The sequence below is a fragment of the Mus musculus genome, chromosome X, assembly GCF_000001635.26.
Source record: "Mus musculus strain C57BL/6J chromosome X, GRCm38.p6 C57BL/6J".
In the NCBI taxonomy this organism is placed as follows: Eukaryota; Metazoa; Chordata; class Mammalia; order Rodentia; family Muridae; genus Mus; species Mus musculus.
Window position 1 is genome coordinate 166,852,679 of NC_000086.7, and position 16,135 is coordinate 166,868,813.

A 16,135-nucleotide genomic window follows, 5' to 3' on the forward strand; every position below is an offset into this window, starting at 1 on the left:
TCATGGAACCTTGCTAATGTCTCTATCATAGTGAATACTGAGTTCGCATTATCTATCAGTCAGCATATACCAGTGTATGAAAGTATAAATACAAAAAATGAGGCAGTATTATTAGATTTCTTATGAGTATATTAAACATATTTGAAAATATGAAGGTCTCTAAAGACTAAGCATGGCCCCACTGCATACCTGTATACGGTCCAAGAGGGTAAACACTATCTGAAGACATAACAAACTCAGCTTAGGCACACAGTCCTCACCACCTCTCCTGGATACTCATGATCAGGTGACCTGCACTGTTTAAGGCCTCTCATTTATTTACCTCTTTGGAGTGCTAATTTTCATTGTCAAACAAATTGGATTTGAAATCACTTAGGAGACTTATCTCTGGCTGTATCTTTTAGAGAGTTTCTAGAGGTTTAACCTAGAAGGGAAGACCCACCCTGAATGTGACTGGTACCATCTCAAAGGCTGGGGTCCAAGGAAGCAAGAGAAGTAAGTAGCACACTTGGAGAACCTATAAGGAAATCTGGGCTGTGCCTGGTCATGCAGGATTTGAAACCAAGCTATTTTGTAGGCTCAGGTAGGGCTATCACAAGTTCAAGTTCTACTATACTCTCCCCCGCCACAAACTAAGTGAAGAAAAGGAAACTTACAAAAATATATTACAGGGTGTAATTTCTTACCAATATATTATCTAGTACCTTGACTATGGCTGCTGATAAGAAACTTTGAATCCACCTTGCTGTTTTAATGAATTCAAAGTGACTGTATTGTGAAGAAGGGCCCCACATTATTCAGTGAGTACACTCCAATACCACAGAGCTGCAATGAGGCTCAAAGACCCATAGCAATGACAAAGAAACAGGACACAATGCTGCAACATTCAGTTTCAGCATAAAATTTTCCAATCACATAAAATGTAAATGTTATAAACATTAGTATGGTCAACATCATTTCCTACCTGCATATCTACCAGAGATACACAGCTGCAAAAAGCATCACAAAGATTATTAATATTTAACTGTGTATCTGAAAATTACTCACCAATTCTATGAATATGTTAAATTCAGTACTTGATTTAATGTCATGAATGCTTTTCTTGATGAATTATTTAGTGGCTATCTGAGAAAAAACAAATTGTGAAAAGTTGTTAGTGCTGTCTCATTCTATTTGTCCTTTTAATTTGTATTTGTATTTGTATTGTGTCAGGACAATATCTATGTGTATCACCTCAGTAGTTCCTGCAATTCATATGCAGAATCTTGTATAGAACCTTTATGCTATTGGTAGATAATATATTGAAAATGAACAGTCACTACCACTATCATTCAAATATGAAAATTTTTATCTGCAGTGCTCTTATGCCTCTACTATATTGACTTAAGTATGAATTATCAATAATGATGATTATAGTGAAAATCTCATATTGTCAATAATATTAGTGAATGCTTTAATTTCTTACATGCTAATCATGTGGAGAAATATGAGTGTTAGAAATTACATCAAGCTTTCTCCAGCAGCCGAGCAAGATGCCCAAAGGGAAGAAGGCCAAGGGGAAGAAGGTGGCCCCGGCCCCCGCCGTCGTCAAGAAGCAGGAGGCCAAGAAGGTGGTCAACCCTCTGTTCGAGAAGAGGCCCAAGAACTTCGGCATTGGACAGGACATCCAGCCCAAAAGAGATTTAACGCGCTTCGTCAAATGGCCCCGCTACATCAGGCTGCAGCGGCAAAGAGCTATCCTCTACAAGCGGCTCAAAGTCCCTCCTGCCATTAACCAGTTCACCCAGGCCCTGGACAGGCAGACAGCTACTCAGCTGCTTAAGCTTGCCCACAAGTACAGGCCAGAGACAAAGCAAGAGAAGAAGCAAAGGCTACTGGCCCGTGCTGAGAAGAAAGCTGCTGGCAAAGGCGACGTCCCAACTAAGAGACCACCTGTCCTCCGAGCAGGAGTCAATACAGTCACCACCTTGGTGGAGAACAAGAAGGCTCAGCTGGTGGTGATTGCCCATGACGTAGACCCCATTGAGCTGGTGGTTTTCCTACCTGCTCTGTGTCGAAAGATGGGGGTGCCCTACTGCATCATCAAGGGAAAGGCCAGGCTGGGGCACCTGGTCCACAGGAAGACATGCACCACCGTTGCCTTCACACAGGTTAACTCGGAAGACAAGGGTGCTCTGGCTAAGCTGGTGGAAGCTATTAGGACCAATTATAATGACAGATATGACGAGATCCGTCGCCACTGGGGAGGCAACGTCCTGGGTCCTAAGTCTGTGGCTCGCATTGCCAAGCTGGAAAAAGCAAAGGCTAAAGAACTCGCCACTAAATTGGGTTAAATGTACACTGAATTTTCTGTACATAAATATAATTACAAAATTAAAAAAAAAAGAAATTACATCAAATATTTATCTAGAGATAGTAAAGAACAAATGAGTATAGTATCCTCTTATATGCATAGCAGTCAAGATATCAGTAATATATTTGTAAAAACACAAAATCGTGACAAAATAGGATAGATGCACCCTTCTCATTGGAGACTGAAGATCAGATGGCATGCATTGAAATATGAACACTCTTTAACTATCTTGTTATTTGCAATATCCATAGATTTTTCTGGACCACTTTTTCTCTTGAAGCAAATCTGAAATTATAAGCAAAAGTGTGTTTAAGGATACAGCTTATTCTACTGGGACACCATCTCCCTTTCTACCTTTACAATTATTGCTAAGAGATACTCCATTCCACTTCAATCCCAGAATTAATTAGAGTTTAACAATAATACCAGGGACATCCAACCTTTCTTAATTGAATATGGAGGAAACAGGATTTGTATTACTCAGTTGGAAATTCCACAGTTCCAGCAAAAGAGGACACAAGTAAGACCTTAATATTCAGACTTAACATATATTTTCTTTTCTATATTAAAAAAATTAAACCTTTTGCTAGTAAAATTGTTAAAGACTTCATCATCTTTTCCTAACTGATCATGGTTCCAGAAGGGTTAAGGACATCTTTAATGTACACTTAAGTATCTATGAAGATCATGTGTCCCATGCTATGCTTTTGATGTAAATATTCATTTACTTGAATACCATTAAAATTCCTCTTGATATTATTTCCTGGATCATTGTGATGTAGGAATAAATATATTATGGCAAACCTGTTTGATAAGGGCTTCATCCTAGATGAAGACATACATGTCCTAGTTATTGGTTTAGCATTTAAGGATCTAATGGCAACATTTCACTACTAGTAGACCTACACAGACAGCATTCTGTCTTGAAAGGAAATTTGTAAAATTCAGTACCAATATATTGCCAAAAATTCAGTCAATATTATAGTGATGGATACTATAAAAGTTACCCAGACTCTTCTTTATGTATCTATTGTCACAAGTATTAAACTCATATTACTCTCAGAAAAGATACAATAAGAACTAATGCTTACCTGCAATGTTAGGAAGACTTGCATTTTTATTGTCATATAAGCCAGAAACAGGAAGTTATGACTGCCCCATAACATTTGTGAAATATACATTTGTGAAAAGTAATATATCAGTATGATAATCTCATACTAGCTAATACCTTAACAGGATGCCTGCAAAAATATGTTTATATAGAGTTAGGTACAGTCTTATTATCATCCACATGGAAAGGGAAGATCTCTTCCTGCACTGTGCTATGACCACTCTATAACTGACATTATCTAGGGCTATTATCATAGTTCCCGCAATATTCTTCTATAGATTGGAACTTGAAAATCAGAAAAAGTATGTTTCAATATAAGAAATATTCTACCTTGACACCTGCCCATTCTATCTACAAGAATTATTATGGATATTTCTACATTATTTGGAGACTTTAAATGGTTAGACATTAACAGTATTTTTGGTCAATTCCATTCATCCTTTCTCATCTAGGTGCCCCCCCCCCCATCCCATGCTTACTGCTGGGCTAGGGATGCTAATAACAATTACAATTAACATGGACAAAATAATTTCCTGGATCCTCCTAGGTAAAACATCAATTTTCTCTACACCAAGGCAGCTTTATGGTTTCTAGAATGGATAAAGCCATAATTGTTTCCTCCCTAAACTCCAGCTACAAAACTGGTGATTGCAGCATCGTCAAAATAATTTTCTTTTACAAAATGATCAGATACTTTTAGTAGTGATTTAAGCCCATATCAGCATTTACTTTAATACTTGCTTTGTAATTGAATAGCTACTCTGGGTTGACATACCATGTCTTGACAGGAACCTATAAAACATATTATTATGTATGTGTAAAAGGACACAGTTTGCTCCCCTGGGACACCTGCAACTAACTTTAGAACCATCCATCTTTGTGGAGCTCATCAATCTACTCAGATCCTTAGGGGACTTCAAGGTCAAGGCCAAGGGCAAAGAACACATTTCTGTATGGAATACCTGAAATATTTCTGTGGTGATTTGCGTGGCTAGGAACATCTGATCATTATTACTTTGGTATGTATAGTCCACTGGTTATGGGACCTAACTGTAACATTCCCTACCTAAATATCTGTAAAGAAATCATGGGAATGAATGTGAAGGGCATATATATACCACTTTATATCTGGAGATCAAATGGTTTATGTTTTATTTCATAGAAATTAGGATTTACTTGCAAAGTGCAAATATCACATACTTACTAGCAATTTGACATTCGTTCTGGACTTATTACAAGATTCTGAAGAAGATATTATGATATATATAGATATATATATTAGAGATAATTTACTTTATACAAGGTTGTTACAATTACAGGATATGTCCATTCTACCTGGATTTTTGAAATTATCCAAGTTCAACATCCATGTCAGAAAGCCATGTTCTTTTGACTACACACTTGTAAGCCGTTGACAGGCTTGGCAGTCATGGGGAACAAAATCATAAATGCTTGAATATCTTCATGGTCTCAAAATTCGTAGGATTCCACATAAATATTTCCATATATTTCAATCCCATGGATGCCCCAAGTTCCAGAACTTCACCATTTCATAATACCTGAAATTAATAAAAGCAGTAGACACTTTCATTAGTAACCAGGTAGCCGAAGCCTAGATGTAACATGCTATGACTTTGGCCTCGTAACAGTCCTTACTTATATCAGGTTCATTAACTAGACACCTGTGAGAAACCAACAAGACTCTAGAAAAAACCTAGCATGATAAACATCTCACTCTATATACATCTCTTTCTACCTGCATATTTTCAAATTTCCTTGGCCAAATGGATCATTGAAGGACTTGTCAGTACTTCTTGAATACTTGCCGAACTCCAAGGAAAAAGGTCATATAAAAGGATCTTTCACCGTCATAAACTCAGACCTGCAAAGATGATGGGATTACCACTATATTAAGCGATATTGTGCCAGCTAATTTTGTTTCAACTTGACACACAAACTAGAGCTATTTGAAAGGAGGGAATCTTAATTGAGAAAATGCCACCTTGGCTGTAAGGCATTTTCTTAATTAGTGATTGATCAGGGAAGGTCCAGCACGAAGTGGGTGCTTGCATCCCAGTGCTGATGGTACTGGATTCTATAAGAAAACAGGCCAAGCAAGCCAATAAGCAGAACCCCCCTAACCCCATGGCCTCTGCATTAGCTCCTACCTTTGGGTTCCACCCCTGCTTGAGTTACTGTTCTGACTTCACCTGGTGCTGGACTATGATCTGGAGCTATAAGAGGAATGTCCTAGTTAGGGCATTATTGCTGTGAACATAGACCATGACTGCAGAACTCTGGAAGGTCTGGAAGACCTTCTACATCATGATCCACAGACAACAGAAGAAGACTGTCACACTGGGTGTAGCTTGCACTTAAGAGACTTCAAAGCCCACCCGCACAGTGACAAATGTCCTCCAAAAAGTCCATACCTATCCCAAAAAGGCCACACTCCCTAATAGTGCCACTTCCAATGGGACTAGCATCCAAACACATGAGTCTGTGGGGCCCATACCTATTAAAACCACCACACAAAATAAACCCTTTCTTTTCTCCCCACCTTGCTTTTTGGATATGGCATTTTGTTGCATCAATAGAAACTCTAAAATAGATAGCATTATAAATCCTTTAAACACATACTTAATAAACATGAATTATAAATACAATTTCAACATGACAAAAGTTACAGATATACTATTGATGAGAAGGAATATAGTGAGGTCAGAGACTTACTATCAACTCTATGGAGAAATGAGTTTTATTAAAAAAAGATAAGTGCTGTATGTGCCCCCCCAATACTTATGAGAATTTAAAAAATCACTAACTACCTATAAGCAAAAGTGAAATTGTTTCCTACCTGTATAAGCATGGGCACTTTGAAAAGTGATAAGACAACACAAATTCAAGGAAAGCAATCCTTCCTCCCCTGGGAATTGAAGATTAGATTTTCACTATTGCAGAAGACTTCCCCTGTCCAGACATGGTAGGTAACAAATTTCTACTCATGGCCATTGTTGAGTTGCCTGTTTCTTCCGACAGGATTCTGAAAATGAGAAAGAAATGCATTTGGAAAATGTGCTTTAAATACCCGACTTGTTGTAACAGAACATAGGCCAGCAAGGTTCTACATCAATTTTGTAAAATAACAGGTTTATGTAGGTCATTGCTAGAATTCAAGGTCAAAAATGCTATCAAAATATCCATCTCTGGATCTAGAAAAGATTGTATTGAGAGATATAATACAAATTCAGAAAGCCAAATGCTGCATGCTCTTTCTCACATGCATATCCTAGCTACCAATCTTCAGAAATGAGTATACAGTATGGAGTAAGTGCAGAAACTAGGAGAGAATGAAGGAACCATGGTTAGGGAGGGGTTGAGAGGAGAACAGCAGGATACAGGAAATATGCAGAAGGGAAATGGAAAAATAGGGAGGACAACTCCAACAGGGCTGGCTAAGGGAGGTCAGTACAGAAGGAGAGCAAGAACCAAATAGGATCAAGGTTCGATAAAGCTTCAGGGAACCTTGCTATTCTATATTGAACATAATATTAAATTCTATGTATGTATGTATGTATGTATGGATGTATGTATGCATGTATGCATGTATGTATGTATGCATGCATGCAACTACCTACCTCTCTATGTTTTACCACTTGGTCTGGCAATGCTCCCCACAAGAACCACAAACTGACAAAACCCCCAGTAGCAGGCATGAGAAACCTTTTGAATGGTTACTCTCACATAGTTCAAGTGTCTTCCTGGATAATCTAAACTATTGCTGTTGCCTTTGGTTGCCTCTCAAGAGATTGAAGATCATCCCCTACTAATGAAGAAAACACACGCTCTGGACATAGGGCTTGGATTTTTCCAGCCAGACCCAACCTGAAAGCGTCCTTTTTACAGTCTATTTTTCATGGTACCAGAAAATAGAATTCAGGCCACCAAGAGAAGGAATCAGTTAATTGTCCTCCCCACTGCAATGCTTATGAAGCCCAATGCCAGTGTAGCAAGATATCTGTGAAGGTATAGTGAGTAGCACTCATGTATTGGTGGTAACCAGCAACTGTCTAATTAGACTTAAAGTAGTTCCAACAGGAGGCAAATCATGCCAGGTACTAGAAAGCCAGCCAACTTCCAAGGGGCAGTAAGTTCATGGATCTTAAAACAGAATCTACAGTCACCACTTTGTCAGACCAGCATAATTCCTTACTACATTATACATGTTATCCATATACCCACAGATACGTGCAACTATAGCACCCCTCATAAAAAGAAGCTTCTCTTTATAGAAAATGGGGATGATTACAGAAAAACACAACTGGACACAATTCAGAGATTATGGGAGCCCAGCCCCAAGGTACACATCTATACCACAGCTACTTCATCTATACATAGCTCAGGGAACATCACAGATGAGGGGGCAAAAATAGCATAAGCCCAAAATACCAAGAAATCTGCTATCTGATTGCCTCTCTTAAAAGGAGAGGCATATTGGTTAGACATGATTATAGCTCCTGACATTCCTAGGAGATATAATCTCATTGCAACCCCCCAATTCTCTGGCTCTTAAAATCTTTATGCCTCTTCTTCCACAATGATTTCTGAGCTGGAAATGTGGGAGTTGTTATATAGATGTATCCTTTGGGACTGGGCTCCACAACTCTATGCTTATTTATTTATTTACTTATTTATTTATTTATTTATTTTTTGATAATGGTCTCTGTCTATTGCAAAGACAAGTTTTCTCAATAAAGGGTGAGGACTACAATTATCTGTGTATATAATGAGAAATATTTAGAATGTAGTTAGGGAGTGTATAGGTTTTAGTAAAGTGGCAGTTGTAGACGCTCCTTCTGAGATCCATGACCAGGTTCAGGCCATGATTCCCCCTTGTTTTGTGGGCCTTACATCCAAGTAGAGAGTTGTTGGTTAACACAGGGGCATGCATGTCACTATTGCGCCCTTGCAGTTAACATGCTATGTTGGTCTTTGTGGTTCATAGACATCATAACCAGGTTGGATTTGTTGGTTGCTTCCTTCCACTGGTAACTTGCATGGTGTCATCTGGTACCATAAAAGCCAGTCCTCAGGTAGGGGTCTTTGTGCTCAGTCACATCTCAGGAGTCTCTTGAGCTCTGTATCTGAAGTGCATGGTGTCTTCAGCAATAGGAATTTACCTTCCAGCTATAGGGACCAACCGAAGACAATGACAATAGCACATGATGTTTTGAGAGCATCTTGGACAACTATAACCAACAACTCAAAAGAGGGTGTCTCATGCCTAGTGCAGATTTTGTTAGATGCTCTTTGATTTTTTAAAGGAGCATTATCAACCTAGAAGGGCAAATTTCACTCACAATCCATATGGATATTAATATACTGACATATATGTTATAGTTTTAGATAAGAAGTTAGAAGTATGAATCCTTATAATGTTTCAGACTTAGTTATTTGCCTTTCTCCCTCCCTCTTCCTCTAATTAGAACCCACCATTTTCTCCATTTCTTTCATCAGATTGTTTGTACCCTGTTTTCCCCTTTATTGCTCACCCATACCCTTTTTTACAGTAGCCCCCTTTTTTACTTTTCTGTTTTCTGCACAGTTACACAATATCACTTCTGGAGATTTGAAGGCGGGAGCCTCAGATGACAGAGAACATGTAACATTGTCTTTTTGGGTCCGTGTTACTTCACTATAATTCAGGATACTCAGAAGATTGAAACAAGAACAATGGCCTGTCTATGCTACAGACAGGGCTCATCCCTACCCTGGACAACTTGGTGGATATAGTCTCAAAATAAATAGTGGAAAAATCCTGAACTAGAGTTGTAAAGTGGTTGCCTCTTGTGTGCAAGGTATAATCTCCACTCTTTCATTCTCTCTAAAAAGAAGGAAAGAAAGAGAAAACTGACACAAAATGGGTTGTGAATACGTAATGTGCTCATTAGGATCCTGGTTTATTCCCTTGGCAACCATCATTCTTGAAAAATCACTTCAACTACACCTGGATACTTACATGAATCCAAAAATACATATCATCTTCTCCTTTTATTAAAAATAGATTCTTTTCTCATATCCTGTATATCCTGATTGCAGTTTTCCCACCCTCTACACCTCCCAGCTCCTCCCCTCCTCTCCTCCCATCCAGATCTACTCTCTTTCTTCCTCTGATTAGAAAAGAACAGACTGCTAAGAGATAACAACAAAACAGCACAAGTTAAAATATAACAAAACAAAGACTGTCATATCAAAGGTGGACAAGGTAATCCAAAAAAGAGGAAAAGAACCCTAACAGAAGGAATAAGATAAAGCTAAACATATATGTATATGTATCTGCATATATATTATCTGTATATATATCTGTCTGTCTGCATGATGTCTGTCTGTGGATCTATTAAGGAGATTGAGGCAGGAAGACCAGAAGTTCAAAGTTTGCCTAGGCAACAGAAGACAGCTACAGTGTACTTACATATAATAGATAAATCTTTAAAAAATAACTCTGGCACCGCAATCAGATACTTTCTCAGAACAGAAAACAGAAAGAAATGAGGGCTGAAGCTCTAAGTCAATGGTAAATGTTAGTAAAAATGAGACCCTCAATTCAGCCACACCTATTCCCCTTCTTCCAAAATAAGACAAAACTCCCCCAAATGTGTTTCATGATACGATTTGCTTCAAATATATTTCAGAACACTTGTTAATTACATTAATTGCCACCATTGTTAAGGAACAGTGCATGTCTACATGGCTACCTGGACAACTTTGAGGTTGCAGGTATGGCCAAGAGCATCTTGCTTTACCTTGAAAAGCAACATGCAAAATGTTGTAAGTTACAATGAAGCACTAGATTGTGAACATTTCCCAAAAAACTAGAAAATAATGAGCTCCCAAATATTCACAGATTGCTTCTACCTTGTAAAATTTCTAACTTGTATCATTAAGCACAAGATTGTTTTGCACTTTAGTACGTATTACAACGTCATTGATATGAAAAACATATTGAGATCATCAACAATCATCCAGCCATAGGAAGTTAGCTGTCCTGTCTTGTGAGTGAGCCAATACCAGCAAGTTGACAAAAACTACCAGCTGTTTAGTTGTATTATATTTCTCTGTTTCTTGAGACAACTTGACAAAAACTAGAGCCACCTGGGAAGAGGAAACATCTTGAGGAACTGTCCTTATCTTATGGGCCTATGGGCCTACCTGTGGGACATTGTCAAACCCCACATGTACAGGTGCATCATAAATAATCTGTACTACATCAGGAGTACTACTCATGGCCACTGTGATCACTAAGGAGTGAGTCATCTCTTACACCAGCAGAGGTAACAAAAGAGTGTTGTCAAGATGTACAAGAGATACCATTGTCGCTTACTTGTGTCTTTGAAGATGAAATGTATTGGGATGTGACTGAGGCTCACAGCAGGACTAACCTGGAATAGTCTACATGTCTATACTGTCTATCTCACTGTGATGCTTTGTTCTGCTACAGAACTGAACTAAGGGAAATCCTCTGTGGCTCATGTCATTGCTGAAGTCGCTATTGTTTCATGACCTTTGGACATTTGCAGAATTCTAAGAGCCAAAAGTTCTCATAATAAGGAGAGATTTTCAAAAGAGAGGGTACCCGGAAACCATGGTCCATATCAATATAAGGGAACGATGATAATTACCTGGTAAGTTGTTTATATTTCCACCATTATATGTAAAGAATAAGCATCTTAACCTAGATATAGAAACACGAAGATTAGCATGGTTATTAGCTACATAATCATGTTTTAACCGTGTATATGAGAAAAAGAGAAATATAATCATACTGGAAACAGTCCTTACTTGTACTTCAGAGAATAAAGCCCTAATTACATCTATGGCCTCAGTCAAAGATATAAACTACCAGAAATATTACTAGAAATACCCCAAAGACTGAAACAGCACATTAGGCGCCCTCTTCCCTGATCTGAATATCTAATAGCAGATGGTATGCCATGTGGTGCATGTACTTGATCACTAATGTAGGAATTACTCAGGTTCCATCAACAATATGCTCATAGGCACTGTGCTTTCATGAAAGGAATGTGAAAAGAAGTCATGCAGAAACATATCATGATAAAGATAATCTCCTACCCATTTTCTTGCCCATGACAACCATTAAGGGATACTTAAATTCACCCTAGATACTGGATTACTTCTAATTGAATAGTGATTCAAAAATGCTCATACCTTTTGTTTGAAGTCTCAAAATACACTATACTTACTATTAGACTGGCAGGTCAAAGTGCCAATTAACTCTGATATAATCAGCTCCTCAAAATCCACAGGTTTGATCTAGGATTCCTGGCCATAAAAAAAAATCCCATGAAGTCACATTCAATAGATTTGCAATTGTACAAATGAGGGTTGAAATTAAGGTTTAAGATCACTACCATTGCTTACCTATGTGTGTGAGCATCAGCAGCCTTTATAGCTGTAGTGGTGACCCCCTTAGTGCTGGACCAACCCTTTCACTGGGGATACATATCAGATATCCTGCATGTCAGATATTTACATTATGATTCATAACTGGCAAAATTATAGTTATGAAGTAGCAAAAAAAGTTTTATGGTTGTGTGGAACTGTACTAAGAGGTTGCAGCATTAAGGAGGTTGAGAGCCACGACTTTATAGTAATTCAAGATTATAGCAGTGTTCAACTCAATTCAAACATTCGTTCTCTTAATGATCTTTTTGAGGCCCTGTGAGGTATTAATTTATCTATAAGAAACAGTAAGGAAAAACTCATTAAAGACCAGTGTCATTTGGCCTGTGCATATTAAAATCCCCCCAAGTCATGGTATTGTTCCTGGATTCATCCACTCTATCAGGTATTTGCAGATGGCTACAGGCTGAGTTCAGCAAGGGAAGTCTTATTTTTTTGATAGGATGCCTGTAAAAACTCAATAGTCAATATAAAAAAGTAACAGTAAAAATTACATGGAACCCTGCTGGTGTTTCTATGATGATGAAAAATAAATTCACATAGTTTGTCATTAAGCATATAATAAAATTTGATGATTTAATGGAATACTATAAAGATAAGAGCCTATGAAAAGTATACATGACTAGGTCTGGCCCTATATCACACACATACAATATGCAAGAAGGTAATGGATGCCTACAGGCAAAGCATGCCAATACCAGGTTAGGATAACCACCTCAACTCCTGAGATAGTGAAGATCATGTGGTCTATACTACGGTATGACCATCTTACCATTTACATGGTTAAGAACAATCTCCAGCCAATAATCTCTCAGGGATAATATCCTCCTTCAGATAATCCATAAGAAAACACCATCTAGTCCTGGAGGCAAAGGCCTAGAATCACAGAAATACAGGATGCTGAGTGAGAGAAGAGGATCAAGGCCTGCCTAGGCTACAGAGTGATGTTAAGGACAGCATAGCCAACAGAGCAAGTTCCTTTCTCACAATGATATATAAAATAAGAAATGTAAACTGTGGACATATGAGCATGGCACACACCATTAATTCCAGCACCCGGGAGGCAGAGGCAGGTGGATTTCTGTGGGTTCAAGTGTAGGATGAAGAAATATGAATGTTATAGGAAGAGAACCTGCAAAATATTCAAGGCTTACAACTTGGCTCTAAGTCACCATCAGTGACAAACAAATTTATTGATTTACATAGACTTAACATTCATTTTCTCCTGTGTAAATCATATAAACATCTCTTCATGAAGGTTTCTAAGGACCCAAATCATTTGTACCTGAATACTGATCACAAACATGTGGTTATAAAAAGCATTGGAGACATCCTCAACACCCTTGCAGGATCAGGAGAATCTGACTTCCTGTTTTGTGAAGGGGTCACCATCAGCATTTACCTTGAAGCCATCAGCAATTCTCTTGACCACCTCCTTTAGTTCACTTTTATATCTTGTCTGAGGGGGGAGGAGTTCAATTATAGAAAAAAGTAAAAACAAAACAAAACAAAACAAAACAAAACAAAAAACCCCAAAACCCATGTATGTGAAGCCACTTTTCACTATCAGGACTGATTCACATTCCTTTGCCCACAACTATTGTGGAGAGACTACTCCACTGTCCATGGATACTTGAATGACTCTCCATTCGACCTCAATGCAGAACGGTCCATCCTTTCTTGACCTGAAAAGTACAAAGAAGTGATGCTTAACATAGGCTGACAAGTCAATGCAAATGACAATGAACCCTGACACAATCAATCCCACAACACTCACAGGTTCAACATGAATATCATGGGCATATTTTATAAAAATCATGATCACACGATTTGATAAGGACTCTATGACTTCTTATCCAAACACCTGTAGGAAATTCTTGTTCTAAAGATAAGCAGGCTGAAGGGACACTATGACCACTTACCTGTATGGATGACAACCACTGCCATAAGCAGTGATTGCCATTCATAATGTGACTTACATATGTGTGAAAAACTACGCTCTTGTAGATATCTTTGAGGCATTGTGAGGTTTTGACTTGTCATGAGAAACACATCAAGGAAAACATCTTAGATATATGTTCTATTCATTGAGTCACTTTGGGGTCTATTTGTCATACACTCATAGTTGCAAATAGCCAAAGACATGATCAAATATTTATTGTCCTGAGAGAGGATACATCTTAAAAATTTACCATCAATATTACTGTGTTAGACACAATAAATTTATATAGAACTTCAATTGTACCTCTACCACTAAGAATATTAACTTTAGGAGTGCATGAAAAGAATGCATGCCAAAACACTAAAACATCTGATGCTGCTAAAATTTTATGAAGTATATTTGAAAGTATTAAAGTCTCTAAGGACTTTCATACACACATAAGGCAAACAAGGCAGCATAATATTTGCTGCAGAGTTACAACATAACAATTCCAGGTTAGATATACCCTGCTCGCGTATCCCTGAATATTGAATAGCATGTGGTATATATACTGCAATATATTTACATGATCATCTGCCTGTTCAGGATCAATGTCGATGATTTTCCAGCAATTAGTATGTTCTTCTTAACTCTCTCAATGAGTAAGGATGTGTGATACAAGCATATCATCCCAGCTACTGGTATAAGCTTGTCTCATAAAAAGGGGGGAGGAGGAGGAGGAGGAAGAAGGTGAAGAGAAGAAAATGGAAGAAGAGAAGGAGGTGAAGAAGGGATGGGAAAAGATAAGGAGGAGCAGAATGGGTAGGAGGCAAGAAGGAAGAGAGAAGGAGAAGAGAAGGGGAAGGAGAGAAGGAGAAGAAGAGAAAGAGAGGAAGAGAAGGAGGGGATGGGTAAAGGAAGCAAATGAGGAGAGAGAGGAGGAAGGCACCTACTCATTACCTTGACTATTATTGTTAAAGAGCACTCTAATTCTATCTGGATACTTGGATGAATTTGATGTACAAGTATTGTTATGAGAGTCCATCCTTTCTTGACTGTGTACCTATAAAATATGCAAAGATTATAATTAAGTTTAGGGTAAAAATTTTAAAAAGCCATGAGAAAGAACCAGGCACTATAAATCTCTTATTACTTGCATGGCCATCATTATTTTTTGACCATAGAACACAAACTTGTCTTCATAAGAATTTCTAAGGACAACATTACTTTGTACCTGAATACCTGCCACAAATGCACATTTACAAAAAGCATTACAGATATCATCAGTACTCACCCAAGCACAGGAAATGTCTGTTTTATTCTGTAAGTAGGCCAACTTTGGTACTTTGATATTTACAGTATGCAACTTTATGATCTTTCATCTTACTATGACGTAGTTTACTGTCTATGAAAACTACATCCTAACATAGTATTTTGTATATTTCTTATTCTATCTGGAATTGGAAGTCCCTAATTAATGTCACAATCTTTAGAACACATCCATAGAACCCGGACACTTGCAGACTTCCAAGGATAAATCATCAGGACTCCCAAACTATTTGGAGAATATGTGCCACAATTCCATGGCAAGTGTCTCAGTGATGAGACCTTTGAATCCAATGAAAGTTACAGCATCCCTACTTATCTTCTCTTCTTACAAACAGTAAACCCACATGACCAATCAGCAAAGATATAACACAAACTGAGGCTTACTAGTTATATAAAAGAGATGTTAGTGCTATCTGCACAGGTTACAATGACAGGGACACATGTGAGTCTCCAAATTACTTATTGAATACTCACCTGAAAATATGATGACCTTTGATAAGTAACTGAAGCTGCATCACACATCTTTATCCTAGAATGGACCATATAAGGGCAAACTGCCCTTTTCTAGTGGATTCCTGTAATGCCAGCATTTAGAAGCAGTCCCATAGCAGTGACTATTACTGGGCATACACTCAGACTCTCAACACAAACATATGTACATACAGATGCATTATACATTTCTTACTCTAGAGAAAGTATATGTTCATAGTCTTGAGAACTGATAAGCATGACAGTATTTCTTGGTTGAACTGCAACAATAAATCCAAAGAGAGAACAACAAAGGGTACCATACTCACTCACCTGTACATGTAAATCACATGTTCCATTATGCTAGTGGTTCTCAACCTGTAGGTGGCTACAGCTTTAGAAGTCAAATGATCCTTTCACAGATGTCACATATCAAATATCCTGCATATCAGCTATTTACATTACAATTTAT

The 16,135-nt window shown here is 38.0% G+C and overlaps 1 long non-coding RNA gene and 1 pseudogene across 14 annotated transcripts; one reads left to right on the forward strand and one right to left on the reverse strand.

Moving 5' to 3' along the window:
* Rpl7a-ps11 (ribosomal protein L7A, pseudogene 11) lies at positions 1,512-2,375 on the forward strand (annotated as a pseudogene).
* On the reverse strand, positions 4,600-16,102 carry Gm15230. 14 transcript variants are annotated; one of them, XR_387125.2, is made up of 11 exons: positions 14,827-16,102; positions 13,348-13,630; positions 12,987-13,026; positions 12,718-12,821; positions 11,904-11,996; positions 11,726-11,804; positions 11,144-11,196; positions 6,322-6,507; positions 5,633-5,698; positions 5,221-5,346; positions 4,600-5,023 (listed from the first exon to the last, which is right to left on the reverse strand). It is a non-coding gene; the product is annotated as a predicted gene 15230 (long non-coding RNA). The 14 variants fall into 14 exon arrangements; XR_387122.2 differs by having other exon boundaries at positions 13,231-13,630; XR_878301.1 differs by having other exon boundaries at positions 12,718-13,630; positions 14,827-14,929; positions 15,670-16,102.
* Positions 16,103-16,135: the final 33 nt, after the last annotated feature.